This window comes from Nyctereutes procyonoides, unplaced genomic scaffold, assembly GCF_905146905.1.
Source record: "Nyctereutes procyonoides isolate TBG_1078 unplaced genomic scaffold, NYPRO_anot_genome, whole genome shotgun sequence".
In the NCBI taxonomy this organism is placed as follows: domain Eukaryota; kingdom Metazoa; phylum Chordata; class Mammalia; order Carnivora; family Canidae; genus Nyctereutes; species Nyctereutes procyonoides.
The window spans coordinates 9,541,377-9,560,312 of record NW_026575047.1 but is presented as its reverse complement, the minus strand read 5'-3'; positions in this window follow the sequence as shown (position 1 = coordinate 9,560,312).

Here is an 18,936-nt window from a genome sequence, read left to right as displayed (position 1 = left end):
CAACTAGAATTTATTGGCCATGAGTTATAAAGCCAAGTACAGAGTTAAAAGATACTTTTCTTGCCCACAATGAGGTTGACTGGTATCAGAAAGTTATATGACAATATGTGGGTTAAAGGAGGGTGAAGAATTAGAGCAAAGTGCTTCAATTTGCCCTACTCACTACCCTTTTTCTTTGTAACCAGTTTATAATCTACAGAGCATGTATGTTTGAAAAATATCTGTTGGCAGATCACTTGAATTTTGCTCAAAAAATGATACAAGGACAATAAATTGAAAGTAAAAATATGTTTTATATTTCTGATTTTTCTACTGTTCTGAAAGATAGCTACTCAGAAAAAAATAAAGTGTTCTGGAAATCTCAATTTGGAGTGTATCTTGTGAGTGTGTTTAAGCAACTAGCACAATCAGTAGTCAGTAGGCAAGTCTCTAACTACCCCACTCAGTTTTGTAGGACATACTAAGTTTTTAAAACATGTCACATAGTGTTATTTATTGGCCTGTACCCAAGTAAGTGTTTTACTTGCCATGCCACATGTTGAGCCCTCGCAAGTCTTAGTAGCTTGAAACTACATTTATGTCGCTCACTAATTTGCAATTTGGGCAGGATTCTGTGGAAATTTGCTTATTTCTGTTCCACATGACGTTAGCTGGGTCAGTTAGAAGCCTGGGGCTGGTTTTGTCACTTCCATCTAGGGCTTCATACTATGAAGTTTCAAACAACTGAGAACTGAAGTAGATGGGACTACTAGACCATCTCTTTCCATTGTCAGGTGCTTTCTTCAATATGGAGGCTTCACAACAGATGGGCATTTATATTTCAACTCATGGACCTCAAGGTCATGTCCCAGGAAAGAAAGAGAGCCAGATAGAAGCTCCACCACCTTTTATTACTTCACCATGGAAATCCATGCAGAGTCACTTCTAACACATCATGCATGTCCCCACGTACAACGCCTTTTTGAAGGTACCATATTCAGACTTCACTTTTTGATCAGAACAGTAATCAGAATCCTAAAAGAATATTGGGCAGCGATGTATTGCTGTGGCCATTTTTGTAAAGTGCAGTTAACCTTAGATGCTCAAGAACTCTTGCCTTGTCACAGTGCTCACTCAGACAGCTAGAGGAAGCTTCTCTCTCCCAGAACCATTCCATGGACACTAGCATTTCAGCTGATGCTTTGTACCTTTTATTACTCACATTTTACAAAACAATCACTGTGTGTTCATTCTTGAGGACCCTGTTTCCTTCTAGTACCAAAGCCGTAGTAAGGATTATTAAATAAACATAGTCACTGAATATGTACAACATTTTAAAAATGCATTAAGCTGTTGATATGTAGGAAAGAAAATATATTCTCCTTTCAGATTATATGATGGTGGATTCTAATTATCCAAATAAAGAAGATACTTGATTCTTTATCAGTCTCAGAAAACATATCTAAAATTAACTTCTTTATTGCTTATAATTTCTCCCTGCCGTTCAATACCACTACCAGAATGTATGATCTAAAAGAACAAAATCCTCTGGTTTTGTTTTGTTGTTTTGTTTTGTTTTTACCGGTGTATTTCCAGCACATAGAACAGTTGAGTAAATGAGTAAATTAAAAGTAACATCAATTATGACTATAAGCAAATAAGGGAGTCATTAGGAAAGTAGGACCAGACTTCCACACACAATAGGCAAGAAAAATCTGTCTTGCCAACAAGTCTGACAGGACTTAAGAGTTAGTGACCCCACATGAACTGAGCTTTTTTTTGTTTGTTTGTTTTCAGGCAAGAAAACTGAGGTCCTTTTATTTGGATGCTGGAGTTTAGATTTATACTGTACTAAACAATGGATTGATCCTTTCAATATGTTCCCAGTGACAGAAAAAAAAATACTATAGAAACTTCTGAGATGTTTATAAAAACATATTTAACTAGGTAGAAATCTAAAAACCCTTCAATGTTTCTTAAAGCTCATAAAAGCTGAGATAAGCCATTCCTATTTTTATACGACGTTCACCAGCTCTATTTATGAGTCCGGTCAAGGATTATGTGGCAAGAGAGTCCATTTAAAGAGAAGACTCCAAACATCTGTCTCTCAGAGATTGTTTTAAGAGGAATTCTGGATGTGAAATTCAAGAAATGGAAGTCTTATGAGAATGTCATTCTTTTCTTCTTTTTTTCTCCCAGTTGGAAATGATGATTAAATTCTAATGCAAATCTTTGTCACTTCAGATTAAGGTTTTGATTTCTGTAAGAAAATATGTTCCACTGAAGTGAATAAGCCTTTTGCTACTATCATTTACTGTGAGCATAAGGGGCGGGTCGGGGTGGTGGTGGAAGGGATATGTCAGAGGGAGACACCCCTGGATTTATATTCCAACTCCAAGAAGTTCCAGCTGAGTGTCTTTGGGCAAAGTATCCAGTCTTCATGAGCCTCGTTTTTGTTTTGTTTTGTTTTGTTTTGTTTTTTTGGTTTTGTTTTTTCCCATTCTTTTAATTGACTATGTACAATTTAGCCCCTGGTTTGGCTTTTAAGATTAAATGAATTAGCGCATTTAAACATAAAATAGTGCCTGCTTCATAGATAGTAGTTGATTTGCAATGTCCTATGTAAAGTATACCCTTGAGATTAAATAAAATAATTGAATTAATTGTACACTTTCCTTTCGTTTTATTTTTTTAAAGATTTATTTATTTATGAAAGACAGAGAGAGAGAGGCAGGAACATAGGCAAAGGGAGAAGCAAGCTCCCCATGGGGAGTTCTACATGGGATTCAGGCCTTGCACCCAGGATCACGCCCCCAACCGAAGCCAGATGCTCAACCATTGAGCCACCCAGGCATCCCGATTGTACACTTTCCCAATAAAGGAATAAAAAATGAGTGAGTGAGCACAATCACAGGGGAGCTACGGAAAGGGGTCAACTGTGAGAACAGCTCCTCCAGAATACTAGTGCCGCGGACTGTTGGATTTTAGAGGAATCCACGAGGACAGATAGTTGGCAAATATTTCAGTCAGCTCATCTAGCAAGACAAGAACCATGGTCAGCCAGATAATATGCCCCAGAGCAGAACTCCTCAGAATCCATCATCACATTTAATAAATATCTCAACAGTCTCTTCTGCAACAACAGAAGCTTTTATGAGGTGAATAAGCTCATATGCACTTGATAAATAAGGGCCTACTATTAGCATAACGGAGAAGTGACAGTAGTTCAAATGTGTTTTTATTTTTTTCCTAGCCAGTTCATTTTGAGGTACTATCGCTGAGCACAGCAAGCAACTGGGGAAACAGCCCTGTGGGTCATGCTCATTCTCCTCCCGTGGCTCCGACTGACCACCTGTCCTTTCTGGGCTCTGTTTTCCTGACTTGTGTGCACTTGAACTTTGTCCCCATGATTCAGTCATCCCAGCGATTCCTTGATATGTTTTGTCAAGCTGAATTTTCCTTTTTAAAGTGACGTTCTTAATTTCTCAGTCCAGTTTGTTTGTTGTTTGTTTCTATAGACTGGGTGTGTCTTCTTTAACCATGCTGCTGTTTTATTTGGATCATAATTGTGTTTCATCCCAGGCACCTGGGTGGCTCAGTGGTTGAGCATCTGCCTTTGGCTCAGGTCATGATCCCGGGGTCCTGGGATCGAGTCCTACATCAGGTTCCCCATGGGGAGCCTACTTCTCCCTCTGCCTGTGTCTCTGCCTTTCTCTGTGTGCCTCTCATGAATAAATAAATAAAACCTTTAAGAAAATAGTATTTCATCTGTATTGTGTTTATAACAGGTTTAGAGTAATCTGCACCAACTCTATTTTCCCCGTGAGCCTCATCTTTTCGTGCACAACTTTTCAGAATATAGGATTTTTAAGAGTGCTAGATCTCAATAAAGAAGAAATTGGGTTATTGCCTCCCACAAAAGCCAGAGAAATGGCAATTACACTTGAACTCTTGCTTATGAACCCTTCTCTAGAATTATACTTCAACTTCTAACGACACATAGGCAATCGCCACCACAGCAGCTGATCCCACTGCTGGATCAGGAAGGTTTCTTCCTGGCCAGTTGGATTTGATGTACCTGCTATGCAGTCCCCAAGTCCCCTGGGCTTTGTATGACTACATAGGTCATAGTCTAATGTAATGTCTCATTGACTTCTCCAGTTCAAGCATAGATTCTCTCTACAGCAGTGGTGACAGTTTAGTTCTCCCTTGTAGAACATTCAGCCCAGTGCTGGGCACACTGTAAGGGTTCAAAACGTGACTGTTCCGGAGGTCAAAATGCACTGAAGATTCCTAGCATGTGAACATCAGGGACACAGAACCCTCTTCTAGAGAGGATGCACTCACACTCAGAGTTATCATAATAACATCATTGCTATCATTATCCTTCAATTTAAAAAAATATGTATTTTATTTATTCATGACAGACACACAGAGAGAGGCAGAGACATAGGCAGAGGGAGAAGCAGACTCCCTTCAGGGAGCCCAATGTGGGACTTAATCCTAGGACCCCAGGACTACAACCTGAGCTGAAGGCAGATGCTCAAACACTGAATCACCCAGGCATCCAATTATCTTTCAATTAAATTTGGTGATAGCATCTTACAGTTTTTTAGCTTCTTTAGGTAGGGTAGGAAAATCCCACCATTTCCAGGATCCTGTTCCATTTTACAGCAATCAGTCTCAAGGTAACTTTTATCATCAGTTTTACAGGCAGTTAAAGGTGAGGGACAGAGGGTTGAAATAGTTTATCTACAGTCACGTGGGTAGCTACTTAATAGCTCGAAGGCATTCGGAACCCATTTCCCAGGCCAGATCTTCCAGGCTCACTATGATTCCTTCTTAGTAAGATGTACCAAAGGCTTATTTAGAACACAAGGGTGTGACTTTTGACACAATATCTGTTCCTATGGGATAAGTAGACCAGGAATTAACATATTTTGTATGGACTAATGCTTTCATTTAATACCTCTGTGGAGAAGGTCTTAGAGCACTGTGCTATATGTCTCATGCATGCTGATTTGAAGAAGCAGGGAAGAGAATGCTTATTTGTTGACATTTTGGTTTTGGTAAATAAAGTGACCTTTAGCTTCAGTCACACACTTGAATTTAAGGAAAGATAAATGCAAGTCTCGAAACCCTGGCTAAAAACCAAGAACATTTTGAATGAGGTATGCCTTGTACCGAGAAGAAAACACTCATTACTCCCTCCTCAGATGTACTTGCCTTTAAAGTATCCAGATATTCATGAAAGATAGATTAAGTAAACGATTCCTGATCAAACAGTTTCATTTTTCTTTGCAAAGGCATTGATAATACAATTCCTTTATTTATTTATTTATTTATTTATTTATTTATTTTTTTATTTTTTTAAGATTTCTTTTTTATTCATTTGAGAGAGAGAGCATGCACAAGCCAGGGAGAGACAGAGGGAGAGGGAGAGGTAGACTCTCCCTTGAGCAGGGAGCCTGACCTGGGCTCGATCCCTCAACTCCAAGATCATGACCTGAGCTGAAGGCAGACGCTCAACCATCTGAGCCACCCGGGCGCCCCAATACAATTCCTTTAAAAAAGCAAGTTCCTTGAATAGATGGAAAACACCACAGCAACTGGCACAGCACAGCCCCATTTCTTCAAAGGAGATGCATTGCATTCAGTGTATTCAGTGGCTCAGGGACTGTGCTAAGTGGTGGGCCTACAAAGGAGACTAGAAAGTTCAATTAGATCCTAGGTTTTTTGAACGAAGGAAGATTCAGTATATTATTTTCACGTCTGCATTTTGAAAATACACTCACCATCCAGGTAGCAATATTCTGATCATGAGCCAAGTATTACTTGGACCATCCAAATGGGCTTGAGGATCTTTCTCTTTGAACACCAACCTGCATCGCCTACGCAAACCTATTTGGGTTTTTGTTTTCAATCGGATTTTTAGGGAAGAAAGGTTTTTATTATATCTGCTCCAGAGACAGTTCAATGGAGATACTAACTTCCCTGCTCACATCTCCTACCTTTGCTTTGCTTCCTATAACCTGTTCCAGACTCCTTCAGAAATGTCCATCCTGCTTGAACAAGATGTTGCTATAGCCATACTGGCCTCAGGTGACACCAGAAGTCTACAAATTCTTATACCTCATTTTCATAATTTTCTTTTTTTTTAAGATTTTATTTATTTATTCACAAGAGGCACAGAGAGAGAGAGAGAGAGAGGCAGAGACAGAGGCAGAGGGAGAAGCAGGCTCCATGCAGGGAGCCCGATGTGGGACTCGATCCCGGGACTCCAGGATCACGCCCTGGGCCAAAGGCAGGCGCCATACCACTGGGCCACCTAGGGATCCCCCTCATTTTCATAATTCTCTGCTATACCACTAATGCATGATTGATGTGTATGGGTAGCAGAGAATGAGAGAAAAAACAGAATTCTTTAACCTAAATCTAAATGATATTTATATAGCAGATATCTCCCTTCTTTGGAGAATCTTAACCTCTATGCATAGAGCTTGGTATCATCCTCATCTCTCCCTTCACCCACACATTGACACATAATGATGCACTGAGTACTTTGGTCTGTGAGAGACCATTCTTGAAGACCACAGAGGGCTTTACCAGAACTGTTCAAGAGTGGCCCTGTAATGGTTAATTCTATGAATCCACTTGACCAAGATGCATAGTGCCTGGATATTTGACCAAACATCATTCTGGGCACATCTGTGAGAGTGTGTCTGGAAGAGATTAACATTTGAAACAGTAGACTGAAAAAAAAGAAGAAAGAAAGAAAGAAAGAAAGAAAGAAAGAAAGAAAGAAAGAAAGAAAGAAAGAAAGAAAGAAAGAAGTGGTAGACTGAGTCAAGCAGTTTGTCCTCCCTCACGTAGGTGGACCTTATCCAATCAATTGAAAACCTGAATAGAACAAATAGAGAATTCCCCCTGCCTGAATGATTAGCTGGAACATGGTTCTTTTTCAGCCTTTGGACTGAGATGCAGGTTGGCAACATTGGCCCTTCTTGGGACTCAAGCCTGCTGGCTTTCAGACTAGAACTTGTACCTTCAGCTCTTGTGGGTCTCAAACTGGAATTGCTACTGGGGGACTTCTTAGCCTCATGACCCAATTCCTTATAATAGATTTCTCTGTCTCTCTCTTTCAAATATGTCCTATCCTGTCTGTCTGGAGAACACTGACTAATACAGGGTCCAGTTCCATTAGAAGCCATGTAGCCCGTGTGAGGTAAAGCTGTGTGTCTTTTGAAAAAATTTCTTCTGGTAACCTGTGAAATATTGGACAAAGCACATGTGTGTGAATACAACGAAGAGGCAAATAGAGAATTTGCACACACGTACACATTTTCACACTTACATATATGTTCCAAATACACTGGGAATCCATATGAAGAAGGGGTCAAATACAGTATCCGGATGGTTTCCCAAAATTCATGTTACCCACAGACACCACCGTGGGCCACAGATGGAGTGCATTTTTCATGTGATCACACAGATTAGTTTTAGTTTTATCCTTTATCTTTTTTTTTTCCTTTTCTACACTCATTTCCAGGCTACATACTTGAAATAATTCCTAGAGCTTTAAAATGTTGTGGTATTTTCCTCAAAAACTTGGAGCCATTTACTCGTCCCGTCCCCACCCCGCCAATGTATCAAAAACCATCTTTTAATTCTGCACCAAGTGGGCAGAAGCTTCGCATTTCAAACGTTTTTCCTTTTGAACATCTAAATTGGATTTTTTGGCATTTGTGCTTTTCCTCTCAGAGAGCTCCATATGCGGAAGAGGGTAATATGGACATATTTCGCCCCTTCCAGAGAGAACTCCCAGGCGTCCCTGGATCTGGATCCCACAGCTTCGTGACAGATCTCTCCTCCTCTCAGGCCTGTAGCATCCCAGATGCCATGACTGTAGCATTATGACAGGATTAGCACACTAGGGCCGGGGTTTGACCTGTTTTATTGTCTGCCTTGCGCCAGCTCTTTAGGCAGTGTCTGAACATAACTGGTGCTCAACGAATAAGCCCAAAAGACCTGCAATAATTCATGCATTCAAAATGCATTTCCTGAGTGCCCATTCAGAGCCAGCAACTGTGAGGGGAAAAGCGAGTGGCATGGGCAAGAAAAAATGCTAAGATGAATAAAACAGTCTTCGAGTCAAATAACAGACATAGACACAGAAATGAAATGCTAAGTGTTGGCTACAGGGAAGGAAATAGTAGAGGGAGCTTCAGTGGCCTGGCATAGTTTTCTGTTTTGCAGCTTGTATTTGGAAGGCAGATTGCACTTTTTTTTCCCTCAGCTCATCTCCTTTCTTTGTGCTGTTAAGCAACGAGGCAGAGCATTTTACCCTATTTTCATCAAATATTTTAGTTCTCAGGTTTCTGAAGAATAGAAGCATGAAAATTGAATTACAGGAAGAATAGATACCCCATAGCAAACCATAGTGACTTCAGAGTGATTTCTAAAAGAGATAGATTATTAAATTTAACCATACCCATGTGTCATGTTGTTATTAGCCGGCTTGGTGTTCTTCTCTGGATGCTTTTTTTTTTTTTTTTAATGACAAGAAATGCCAGTTCAGCAGCTATTTGGAGATGTTTATCACAGTGATGGTTTTGTGTCAGTTCCTGTGAAAACAATGGTCTAACCTATCTATTGATAAAGGGAAAGGATTTCAAATCGATTAAAGTGGATGACAGAAAGAGAGACCTGGCGACTATCTGCAGAACTTATATATATTGCAGCCTGGAGAGGGACTGGGAAAATTGGAGCCATCAGAATTTACGGATTGTCCCTAATCAATGTGAGTAGATTTCAAAAAGGATCGGATGGAACCTAGAAGAGAGGTAAGGAACCAAAGATTGATTCCGGTGTGAAATTTAACTTTAAAAAAAAAAATCTAAGAGTTTGGTTTTAAAATCAATCTGGCTTTTTCCTGTAGAAGAGGGTTAACAATAAAAATAACTAATATGTATTCAGCATTGGTGTGATCAAGCTCTTTGCTAATTGTAAAGTATCAGCTTTAAACTTCAGAAGAAGCCTAGGAAGTGTTTACTCGTAATATGGCTAACGGATGAATGGAGTGTCGTGGGGAGCCCGGGGAGGTTAGTAAGTGTACAAGACCAGTCAGTGTCAGATGAAAAATGAAAACTCAATCTAAAAATTTTAAAAACTGAATGAAAAAAAAAAGTTTAAACTCTTTGGAGTCAACTGTCTTTGTCATCATGTTTTATGGCCTCTCAGAGCTGGAAAGAGGGAGAAAAAAAAAGGCAGAAGGAATAGAAAAAAATGTAGGTCAGTGCATATTCTGACAGCAATTTCTATTTAAGACTTTTCTCTCTATCCCTAACTCTCTCTTTTTTGTCCCTCTCCTTGGTTCTGAACACTGACATCTCACAACTACCTCAACACACCCAAGCTAGCACATTCTTGCCTTCTTTCCCCAGCTCCCCAAACTCCGCCCACACACTGTTGCAGGCCTTCCTAGAGTGAGCAAACATTCAAGGGAACTCTGTCCTTAGACACTCTATTGCAAATGTTTTTAGAAAATTCCTTAAAATGGACTTACCGTATCATTCCTGACACTGCGCTTCATATGCTAACAAACAGAAAAAAACAAATTAAAAACAAAACAGAACATACCTATCAATGAATCAGAAGAGTGTGGAATGGCCTAACTTTTTGCCTCGGTTTATTATTCATTTCCACATAGGTAGTACAGCTGTGAGTGAGGAGTGGCCGGCCTCTTTTTAATAAATCAAAAACCTTTTTGGCGTATTTTGCAAAAAAGAAGCAGATTTGGCACTGCAGTTTCATTTTGTTCTCCATCTGTGCTGTTGTCCATCAATCCTTTTTAGACTCCTCGAGGTGAGCAACCATGGCTTTGCCAGCCCTGTGGAGTATCAGATAGGGGATTAAATTTACCTACTGTTTTAGATTGCCCCAGTCCAGTGCCTCCATGCAATTATTTCTCTTGATTATTGAATCATATTTCCAGCATTTTATAGAGAATATCAAATGAGACTTTAATAAAAAAAAAGAGAGAAACACCTTGGTTTGTGAAAAAGGAACATAAACTAGGTTTCTCCTTACTTCTCTAATATTTAATTTCAAAAGATTTATTTTGGAGTGCATCATAATGGGTTGCTATTAAGAGTTAATATGCAATATTCAGAAACCAAGCATACCATCTTTATTAACACATATCCCTCCAAAAGTATAGTTTGTTGTGTAGGGTTTCATGTCTCTGATGATACAGAACTGGTATTCTGGTGCAAAAGAATATACTCAATAATCTGAGGTGACTGTAGTCTATATCCAAACCAGTTCTCAGTCACGTTATGTTTTTTTTTTTAAGATTATATTTATTTATTCATGAGAGACACATACACACACAGAGAAGCAGAGACACAGGCAGAGGGAGAAGCAGGCTCCATGCAGGGAGCCTGACATGGGACACGATCCCGGGTCTCCAGGATCACACTCTGGGCCGAAGGTGGCGCTAAACCGTTGAGCCCCTCAGGCTGCCCCACATTATGATTTTCACAGGCCCTGGGAAGTTTTGTGCTTGTGGGCTCCTTCTTCAACTCACTGCCTAAATAATAAAATTTCACTTTATGATTGTATTTGTATAAAGACGAATATAATCCAGGCTGGTTGTGTTAATTTATTTTTTCTGATTTTACAATAAATTAAAGCATTTTGGACATCCCCAAAATGATCATGGGTCCTAAGACTGTATGGCTGCTCTGCCTAATGGATAAGTTGGCACTGGCCTGGTTCAGGGTCAGGGTAGGAAGCTATACACATGGCGTGATTTAAGGGTCACTTTGAGATTGTGACCCTTAAAAAAAAAAACGCAGTGTATTTTAACACTGCTCACACTTGATGGTTGCTCTAAGATGTTTGTGTTTTACGTGGCTCATTCGAATGGAGACCTGTGGCTCCTGTGGACACTATGAAGGTATTATTCAGCCCAAGGCAATAGGAGTTTTCAAGATGAATTTTCTTGTTGTTTCAGTAGAGTTCTTAATTTCCTGTGCATTTCCAGAACCTGCTCTATCCCCAGTCTTTCTCAACTCATGGAATGTCGATACTTTCTTTCCAGCTTGCTCTGTTAAAACTCTGGAGACAGCCCTTGATTCCTTTCTTTCTTTCATACCCTATATCAATCAGTTAAGAAATCACGTTTTCTCTACCTTCAATAAAAGTTCAGAGCACTTCTCCCCATATCCCATTGCTATCACTCTCTGGATTATCACAGTAGCCTCCTCCTCGGTCTCCCAGTTCATACCCCTTTTCCTCTTCTAACCATTCTCAACACAGAGGCCACATGATTCCTTTAAAAAAGGAATTAATGAAGCATCACATGTCATCCATCTGTCTCATATCCTTTGGTGGCAAACTCCTTTTCTCACGAAGTAAGAGCCCAGGTCTTTGCAAGGCCTTGCACAGCGCTCCACAATCTGGTCCTTCATTCCCTGCTGTTGTCATCTCCTAGTTCTCTCTTCCATGATCACTACCTGCTGGAACTCTCAGGCTCTGGGAGTCTATTAGGTGCTCTCTGCTTCATTGCCTTTGCACACTGAGTGTTCCCTCAGATTCCCTTGTTGGTCAACCCCTTCCCTCCTCCAGCCTATGTCTCTGTTTACGGCATTTTCTCAATGTCACCAGTAGCATCCATCACTTTTAACCCCTGCTTTAGACTCCTTAATGCTCTTCTATCTTGATATGGCTTATAATCTCTTAGCATAACATACATTATCCTCTCTTTTTTATTACTTACTATCTGTCTTCCCAAGGGCAGAGATTGTTGTCTGATTTTATCTCTAATATATTCCTAGAGCCTAGGACCATTCCTGACATATAAAAGACACTCAGCACATGATTATTAAGTGACTGGAATAAACGAATGTGGGGACTGGGTGAAAAGGCTATCCAATAAAGAGACATCAGAGTGATGGGCTGGTATATACTCAATTGGACCTTGTGCATAGTTTCCTGAAAGAAGCGAGTGCTTTGCCAATTTTGATATTTTATCTGGGACTGGTGCCACAATCTATAATTATAAGAATGGTCTCCTTTATTTTTCTTTATCCAATTTGCTCAGCCAGAGCAAATATAAAAGTTTGGTTGACTGCAGTCTTTTTTATTCTTCTAATGATTACCTCTGATCCTGATTTAGAATACGTATTGAATGGAGCACAAAGGTCCCTGTAAATTCTTGAAACTCAGAGACTGTTCCAACAGATTAATGATTTGTAATGTGGACATTGCTGCCCTTAGCATTGTTCAACCTCAAAAGAAACCGGTATCAGGAGTGAAGATGGGGCTTCTGGCCAGAGAGTCATTGATGCCAGAGGAGAGGGTTTTGGTTACTCTTTCCCTTCTGCTATGGATGCAACTGGAAATATATCATTATCCCATCCTAGCTATATATGGGAGTATGATTACACTTTGGATAGGAGTATTTAGAGATATAGAGCTCCAGATTTTAGGAGACTTTTATAATCTTAAAAATGCTTTAACTGTTTTACTAGTTATTTTAGCAGTTTAACATTAAAATAAATATTTAACATTAAAATAACAGTTTAACATCAAGCTGTTTTTAAAGAACAATTTGAGAGCTTTTATAGAGATATTTAAGGGTTTGTTTCAAGGCACTCTATAAGGACTTCTGGGCTTTGGTGAGGAAGTCAAAATTCTAATAAGATTAACTGATAACAGAGCAGAGGTTACCCTGAAAATCAAAGTCTGCATCTTAGTTCAGAAAAACAACTTGCAAAGAAGCCTTGCATTAAAATGGAATAGATCAATTGGTCAGGGCAGGCATTCTGTCCTTTATAAAGTGCCAGGGAGGAAGGGGACATATTGATTACTCACTTCCGTGCAGTAGACTTTAGCTTCCTTCTCTCTTCCTCTCCCTCTCTCTTGTTTTTGTTTGGAAACTCATAATGTTCTTTTCATGAGTTTGCACTCATTCTCCATTTCTTTTCTTTTTTTTTTTTCTTTTTAAGATTTTATTTATTTGAGGAAAAGAGAGAGCATACAGGAGCAGGGGGAAGGGGGAAAGGGTGAGGAGAAGAAGCAGGCTCCTTGCTGGAGCCCAACGTGGGGTTCAATCCTAGGACCCTGGGATCCTGACCTGAGCCAAAGGCAGACTCTTACCCAAATGAACCACCCAGACACCCCTCATACTCCTTTTCCATTTCTATCTCTTCCTACATTCTTATAAACACCCTGCAACAGTCCCATCTTTATAGACATTGAACAGGCCATGTACAAGTTCCCTTCACCTAATTCTGCTCCCATTCTTTAGGGCTCATCTAAAATGCCTATTTCAGTTTAACACTTCCCCTAATATCCAGGTGAAACTATATGGATTTTTTTCTCTGCGTTTAGGTGGCACATTTAAGTGGCAATTACTTTAATTAGGCATATACATCACTCTGCCTAGCATTAGAGTCAATATTTTATAGGCTTGTCTCACTTGTTGATACTATGTCCCTTGAAAGCACAATTAACCAGCCTCATAATTTTATAATCCAAGTGCTTAAATATAATAAGTTTCCAGGGGATAGTTGTTGACTTGAAATGAGATTTACTAGGAGCCTGATGTCCATCTTCAAAAATTTAAATAACTATTCTTAAAGACAGCTCAAACTTACTTATGATTTTAATAGTAGGGCTTGGAAAAATGGGCAAAAGTCGAGGAAAATTTCAACAGTGTTGAAGATGCTCAAAAAATAATGGATATTCTTGATATTATGGCTAAGGCATTCTAGCTTATACTAAATGAAGACTTGTCAAAAATACTGAAGAAACCATTAAGGTATCAAACATTCTGTTACTTGAAGAATATTCTGTTACAGGCACCTTCAAGTATCTGATATTCTATAACTGTGATTCTGTATTTCATGCCAGTAGAAAATGTGCTTTAATTTGTTAAAGTTCAATAGTATTTAACTCAGAGGTTTGCTTGAAGAAGAATTTTATATAATGCTTGTGAAAATGCATACAACATAATAAGTATTTTTCAATAAATCTGAGAAGTGGTATAATATTTATTATTTATTTATTTATTTATTTATTTATTTATTTATTTATCATTAGAGAGAGCAAGCAGAGGGAGGGGTAGAGGGAGAGAGAATCTCAAGCAGACTCCATACCTAGTGCAGAGCCTGATGCAGGGCTTAATCCCATGACCTTGAGATCTTGACCTGAGCTAAAACCAAGAGTCTGACACTCAACAGGCTGAGTCATCCTCAGAGACACCCTGCTATATAATATTTAAAACAAACAAAAAATCAATGTATTTTTGAATTTACTGTATTACACCCAAATCAACATATTATTATTTATTAAAATTATACAGAAATGTTTCAGAAGCAAAGATTCTCATTGGTCTAGGGGTATCAGAGCCAGTCTCATGCAGATTGGCGGTAAGGTGGTGGGACTAAGTTCTGCGTCCTCAAGATCAATCATTTAACGATGACCTCTGTCTAGATGTCCCTCAAGCATTCTAAAATTACCCAAAGCATGGAAATTCCCATGCTCCACCAAATCTGCTCCCCTTCTGAGAGGTTCTCTGATTTCAAGGATGGAACAATTATCCATCCAGTTGCCAAAAATTTTTGTTCTAATGCTGATTCCCTTTTCATCCCTTGATTCTTGTTACTTGGTGTTTGCAAGGACTCATCCAATAAACAAATCCATCTTTTCCACATATGTTCTGAGCAAAAAGAAAACTAAAAGGATTGTCAGGTAGTAACCAAAACATTACCTTCATTACTGAATTTGCAGATGTGGTTTGAATTTGAAACTTAAATGTTCCTATTCACTAACCCCCAGAGTTAGGCGCAATCTAATTATCTAGAATTATCCACAGACAGAATTATCCATGCAGTCTTAGAAAGAATTGTAGTGAGACAGGTCCTTTCATTTCCCGGGTAAAACTTGGAGTTATCCTGTCCAGTGAGATAGACACTAACTACATACATTTGCTGAGCACTTGAAATGTGCTAAATCTAAATTGATATGTGTAACAGGTGTCGAATACATATCAACCTCCAAACAGTACTAAAAAGAAATGTAGGATATCATAATAATGTTTTTATACTTACTACATGTAGAAATCACAATATTTTGAACACATGGTGTTAAGTAAACTTTATTATTCTGTTTGCTTTTCATTCCTTTGAAGCTGTCTTGCTTCATATTCTTCAGCACAACTTTACATGCAGTTTATAATTAAGTGTAAATTTCAAAGCAAGGTATAAAAGGCTCTTTATGATACAATCACTCCTCTAGTTTCATCCTCCTTGTACTTTCTATTCCAGCAGCAAGATTGCTTTAAGATTAAAAATTGGGTAAATTTTCCCTTGCATGTGGGTCCTTGCACACTTACTCTTTTTTTTTCCCCCTGGAACAACTTTAACCAGCTCTTGGTCTGTCTACAGCCTCTTGATCTATAACTTTTTAATCCAACTATTATGTCATCTATGAAACCTTCTAGAATCTCAAGATTGAATATGTGCCCTCCCCATGTCCTCCTGTAGCTTGTATAATTAACATTATCATCTGACTTAATCACACGATATTTAGTTGTCCCTTTGCTTGGTTGTCCTATGCACTTCATGTTATGTTCTTGGAAGTTACTGTAGATAACCTTCATTTTCTTCAAATTGTCAGTGCCTAGTACCTTGCCTCATACAATAAATGTTTCAAATATATGTGGGATATAGAAGAGAACAGTGGGAAAAAGTCTCTTCAATTGGTCATAAGAACAAAATTCCATTACAAAGGTGAAAAAATATTCTATAAACTCTAGCTTGTGATTTTCTTATGGCTACGATTATATTTCTCTGTGTCCTCTGCATCTAGCATTTTCCCTATACATAGTTTATGTGTAGTAATGGTGTCTGAATAAATGAGTGACCAAAATGAGTCAGTCTTATAAGTTTAAAAAACTAACATAAAGTAAATCATCAGAGCATAAAAATACATTATTACAATATTGTTCTCTTGAGCCAAATTCAAAAGTCTAAGCTGCTTCTCAACATGCATTTCTTTACTCAGCTGAAAATATGCACTCTGCAAGTTTTAAAATAGCTGTTCCTTTCTATTTGTCTTTTGCTTCTCATGAATTAGGCCAGCACACATCATTTCTACACTACCCAAAGCCAAACTCTTAAGCTGTTTCCATTATACATTCATTCCAATGAAAATAATGACTTCCATTTACCACAGTGTCAGAGGCCAGTAAAGCCAAATCAGCAGCAGCTGCATTGTTTTATAACAGAAGATAATGCTATCCCCACTATAGTTACAAATGTGATTTCTTCAGAGTTCAAATACTCTTAGAGCTAAACTGTGATTTGATGTCTAATGGTCAACTCATGTTCTGGGGATTAAGTTAATTAAAACAGTTGCCCTACTCTATTAAAGCTCCCCGTAGACTAATTATTAAAGTGCCAAGCACCGTTACAGACCTACAGCAATTGAAAGTCACAAAGGGAGTTGCTTATATTATGGGAACTCCAGAACTCAGTAGATTATCGCCTGTAGTAAAAGAACATGCACACTGAGAAGTAGATTACCTTCTCCACAGCCACTGAGCTATTATAAAATGTACAAAGGAAAAGCCAAATGTACAAGCATTTGGATTCATAGCCTTTAGAATCTGTAATTTCCAAAGCTAGTCAAATACCAGAAAAGCAGCTTGGTAAAGTGCAAAGGGCTCTCTCTGTTCAGGGATCAGGAACAGGACTTTGAGTCCCAGATCTTTCTGACTGTCAGGGTAAACATCGGTAATTTGCTTCATTCTAGGCATCAAATGCCACATCTATGAAATGAAGAGTATATGTGCCCAGTGATTCCATTTTAACATCCTGAGTTAATCAGAGCCTGAACCAAATAAAATCTTTGGATGAAAAGGTACAAGAAGGTGGCATAAAGCAGAAGACACAGCATCTAAACCACAGTACTTCCTCCTCTTTGGAAATTTTCAAAGAACTTTGTTGTGCAGAATATGTTTTAAAAGCTTTTAGGGATGTCTGGGTGGCTCGTTGGTTGAGCGTCTGCGTATGGCTCAGGGCATGATCCTGGGGCCCTGGGATCGAGTCCTGCATCAGGCTCCCCAAAGGGAGCCTGCTTCTCCCTCTGCCCATGTCCTGCCTCTCTCTCTGTGTCTCTCGTGAATAAATAAATACAATTAAAAAAAACCTTTTATATTCTTTACTGGTACAGAAAAGAGATACTTGGTTTTGCTTTTCTTGGTGAATCTCACAGAAGTCATATGGAAATGAATCAAAACCAAAATGAGTTATCACCTTATACTTGTCAGAATGACCTGTATCAAAAAGACAGGAAATAACAAGGGTTGGCAAGGGTGTAGAGAAAAGACAACCCTTGTGCACCATTGGTAGGAATGTAAACTGGTACAGTTACTGTGAAAAATATTGTAGAGTTGTCTCAAAAAATTAAAAAGAAATACCATCTGTCCCAGTATTTCCGATTTGGGATATTTACCCAAAGAAAACAAAAACACTAACTCGAAAGATATATGCACCTCTGTGTTTATTGCAGCAGTGTTTACAATACCCAAGATATGGAAGTAACCATAATGTTCATCCGTAGATAAACAGATAAACAAGGTAACACACACACACACACACACACACACACACACACACACACACTGGAATGTTACTTGGCCATAAAAAAGAATGGAACCCTGCCATTTTTGACAATGTGTATGGACCCAGAGGGTATTATGCTAAATGAAATAAGTCAAACAGAGAAAGACAAATACCATATGATTTCACTTATATGTGGAATCTAAAAAACAAAAACAAAACAAACTAACAAACAAAATTCAAAGACAGACTCACAAATACAGAGAATAAAGTGGTGGTTGCCAAAGGGGTGATGAAGTGGGGGAATAGGTGAAATAGATGAAGGAAATTAAGAGATACAAACTTCCAGTTATAAAACAAATAATCACAGGAATGAGAAGCACATCTTAGAGAATATTACTAATAATGTTTAAACAACTCTGTATAGTGATAGATGGTAACTACACTTACTGTGGTATAAATGTATATAATTGTTGAATCACTATGTTGTACACCTGAAACTAATAGAATATCAGTTTCAACTATACTTCAATTTTTAAAAAATTACTTAATGAAAAAAGAAGTCATAAGCAAACAAATTAAAATTTTCTTTACATACTTTCTCAAAATGTGCACATTTTCTAACCACAAAGAGTCAATAATAATTAGAATAAGAAATCAAAAATGCTTGTATTTAAATAGTGGGAAAAGCATTAGTTATAAAGTTAGACTGACCTAAATTTTAATTCCAAATTTAATAGGTCTGTGGATTCAGGACAAGTTGTTTTTTCTTGTGGAATTTTGCTTCACATCTCTCTCTCTCTCTCTCCCTCTCCCTCTCTCTCTATATATATATATACATCATGCAGTGGAAACTAAAACTTATTTCCCCTCTCTCTTTATAGAGCAAAGAGATAATATTCTCTTTAGAGTATGCTTACTATGATCAGAGTTTATTTTATTTTACTATGATCAGGGTTCAAGAATTCAATAGATGGTCACATGGTATTTCAATCCATATCCTGATAAAATATGCAATTATCACAAATATTGGGACACCAATTTTGGAGAATATTGGGATGAGAAAAATCAGGGCAAGGAATTGGATAGATGTGTAGATAATTATTGTCTCAGGGTTACCTATGAGCTGTCACAGACATCAGGCATTTTACTACTCATGTTACACGCAGTTGATTTTCAAGCCTGCAAGCCATTAAGATAGTAGACTTAGACATTTTCATTTTAGATATGGGAGCACAGAAAAAGTTTTAAAAATCAGCTTTCTATATTAACTTCCCATTTATGTAAGTTTAATATCAACTGGTAATATTATTGTTACTTGTCA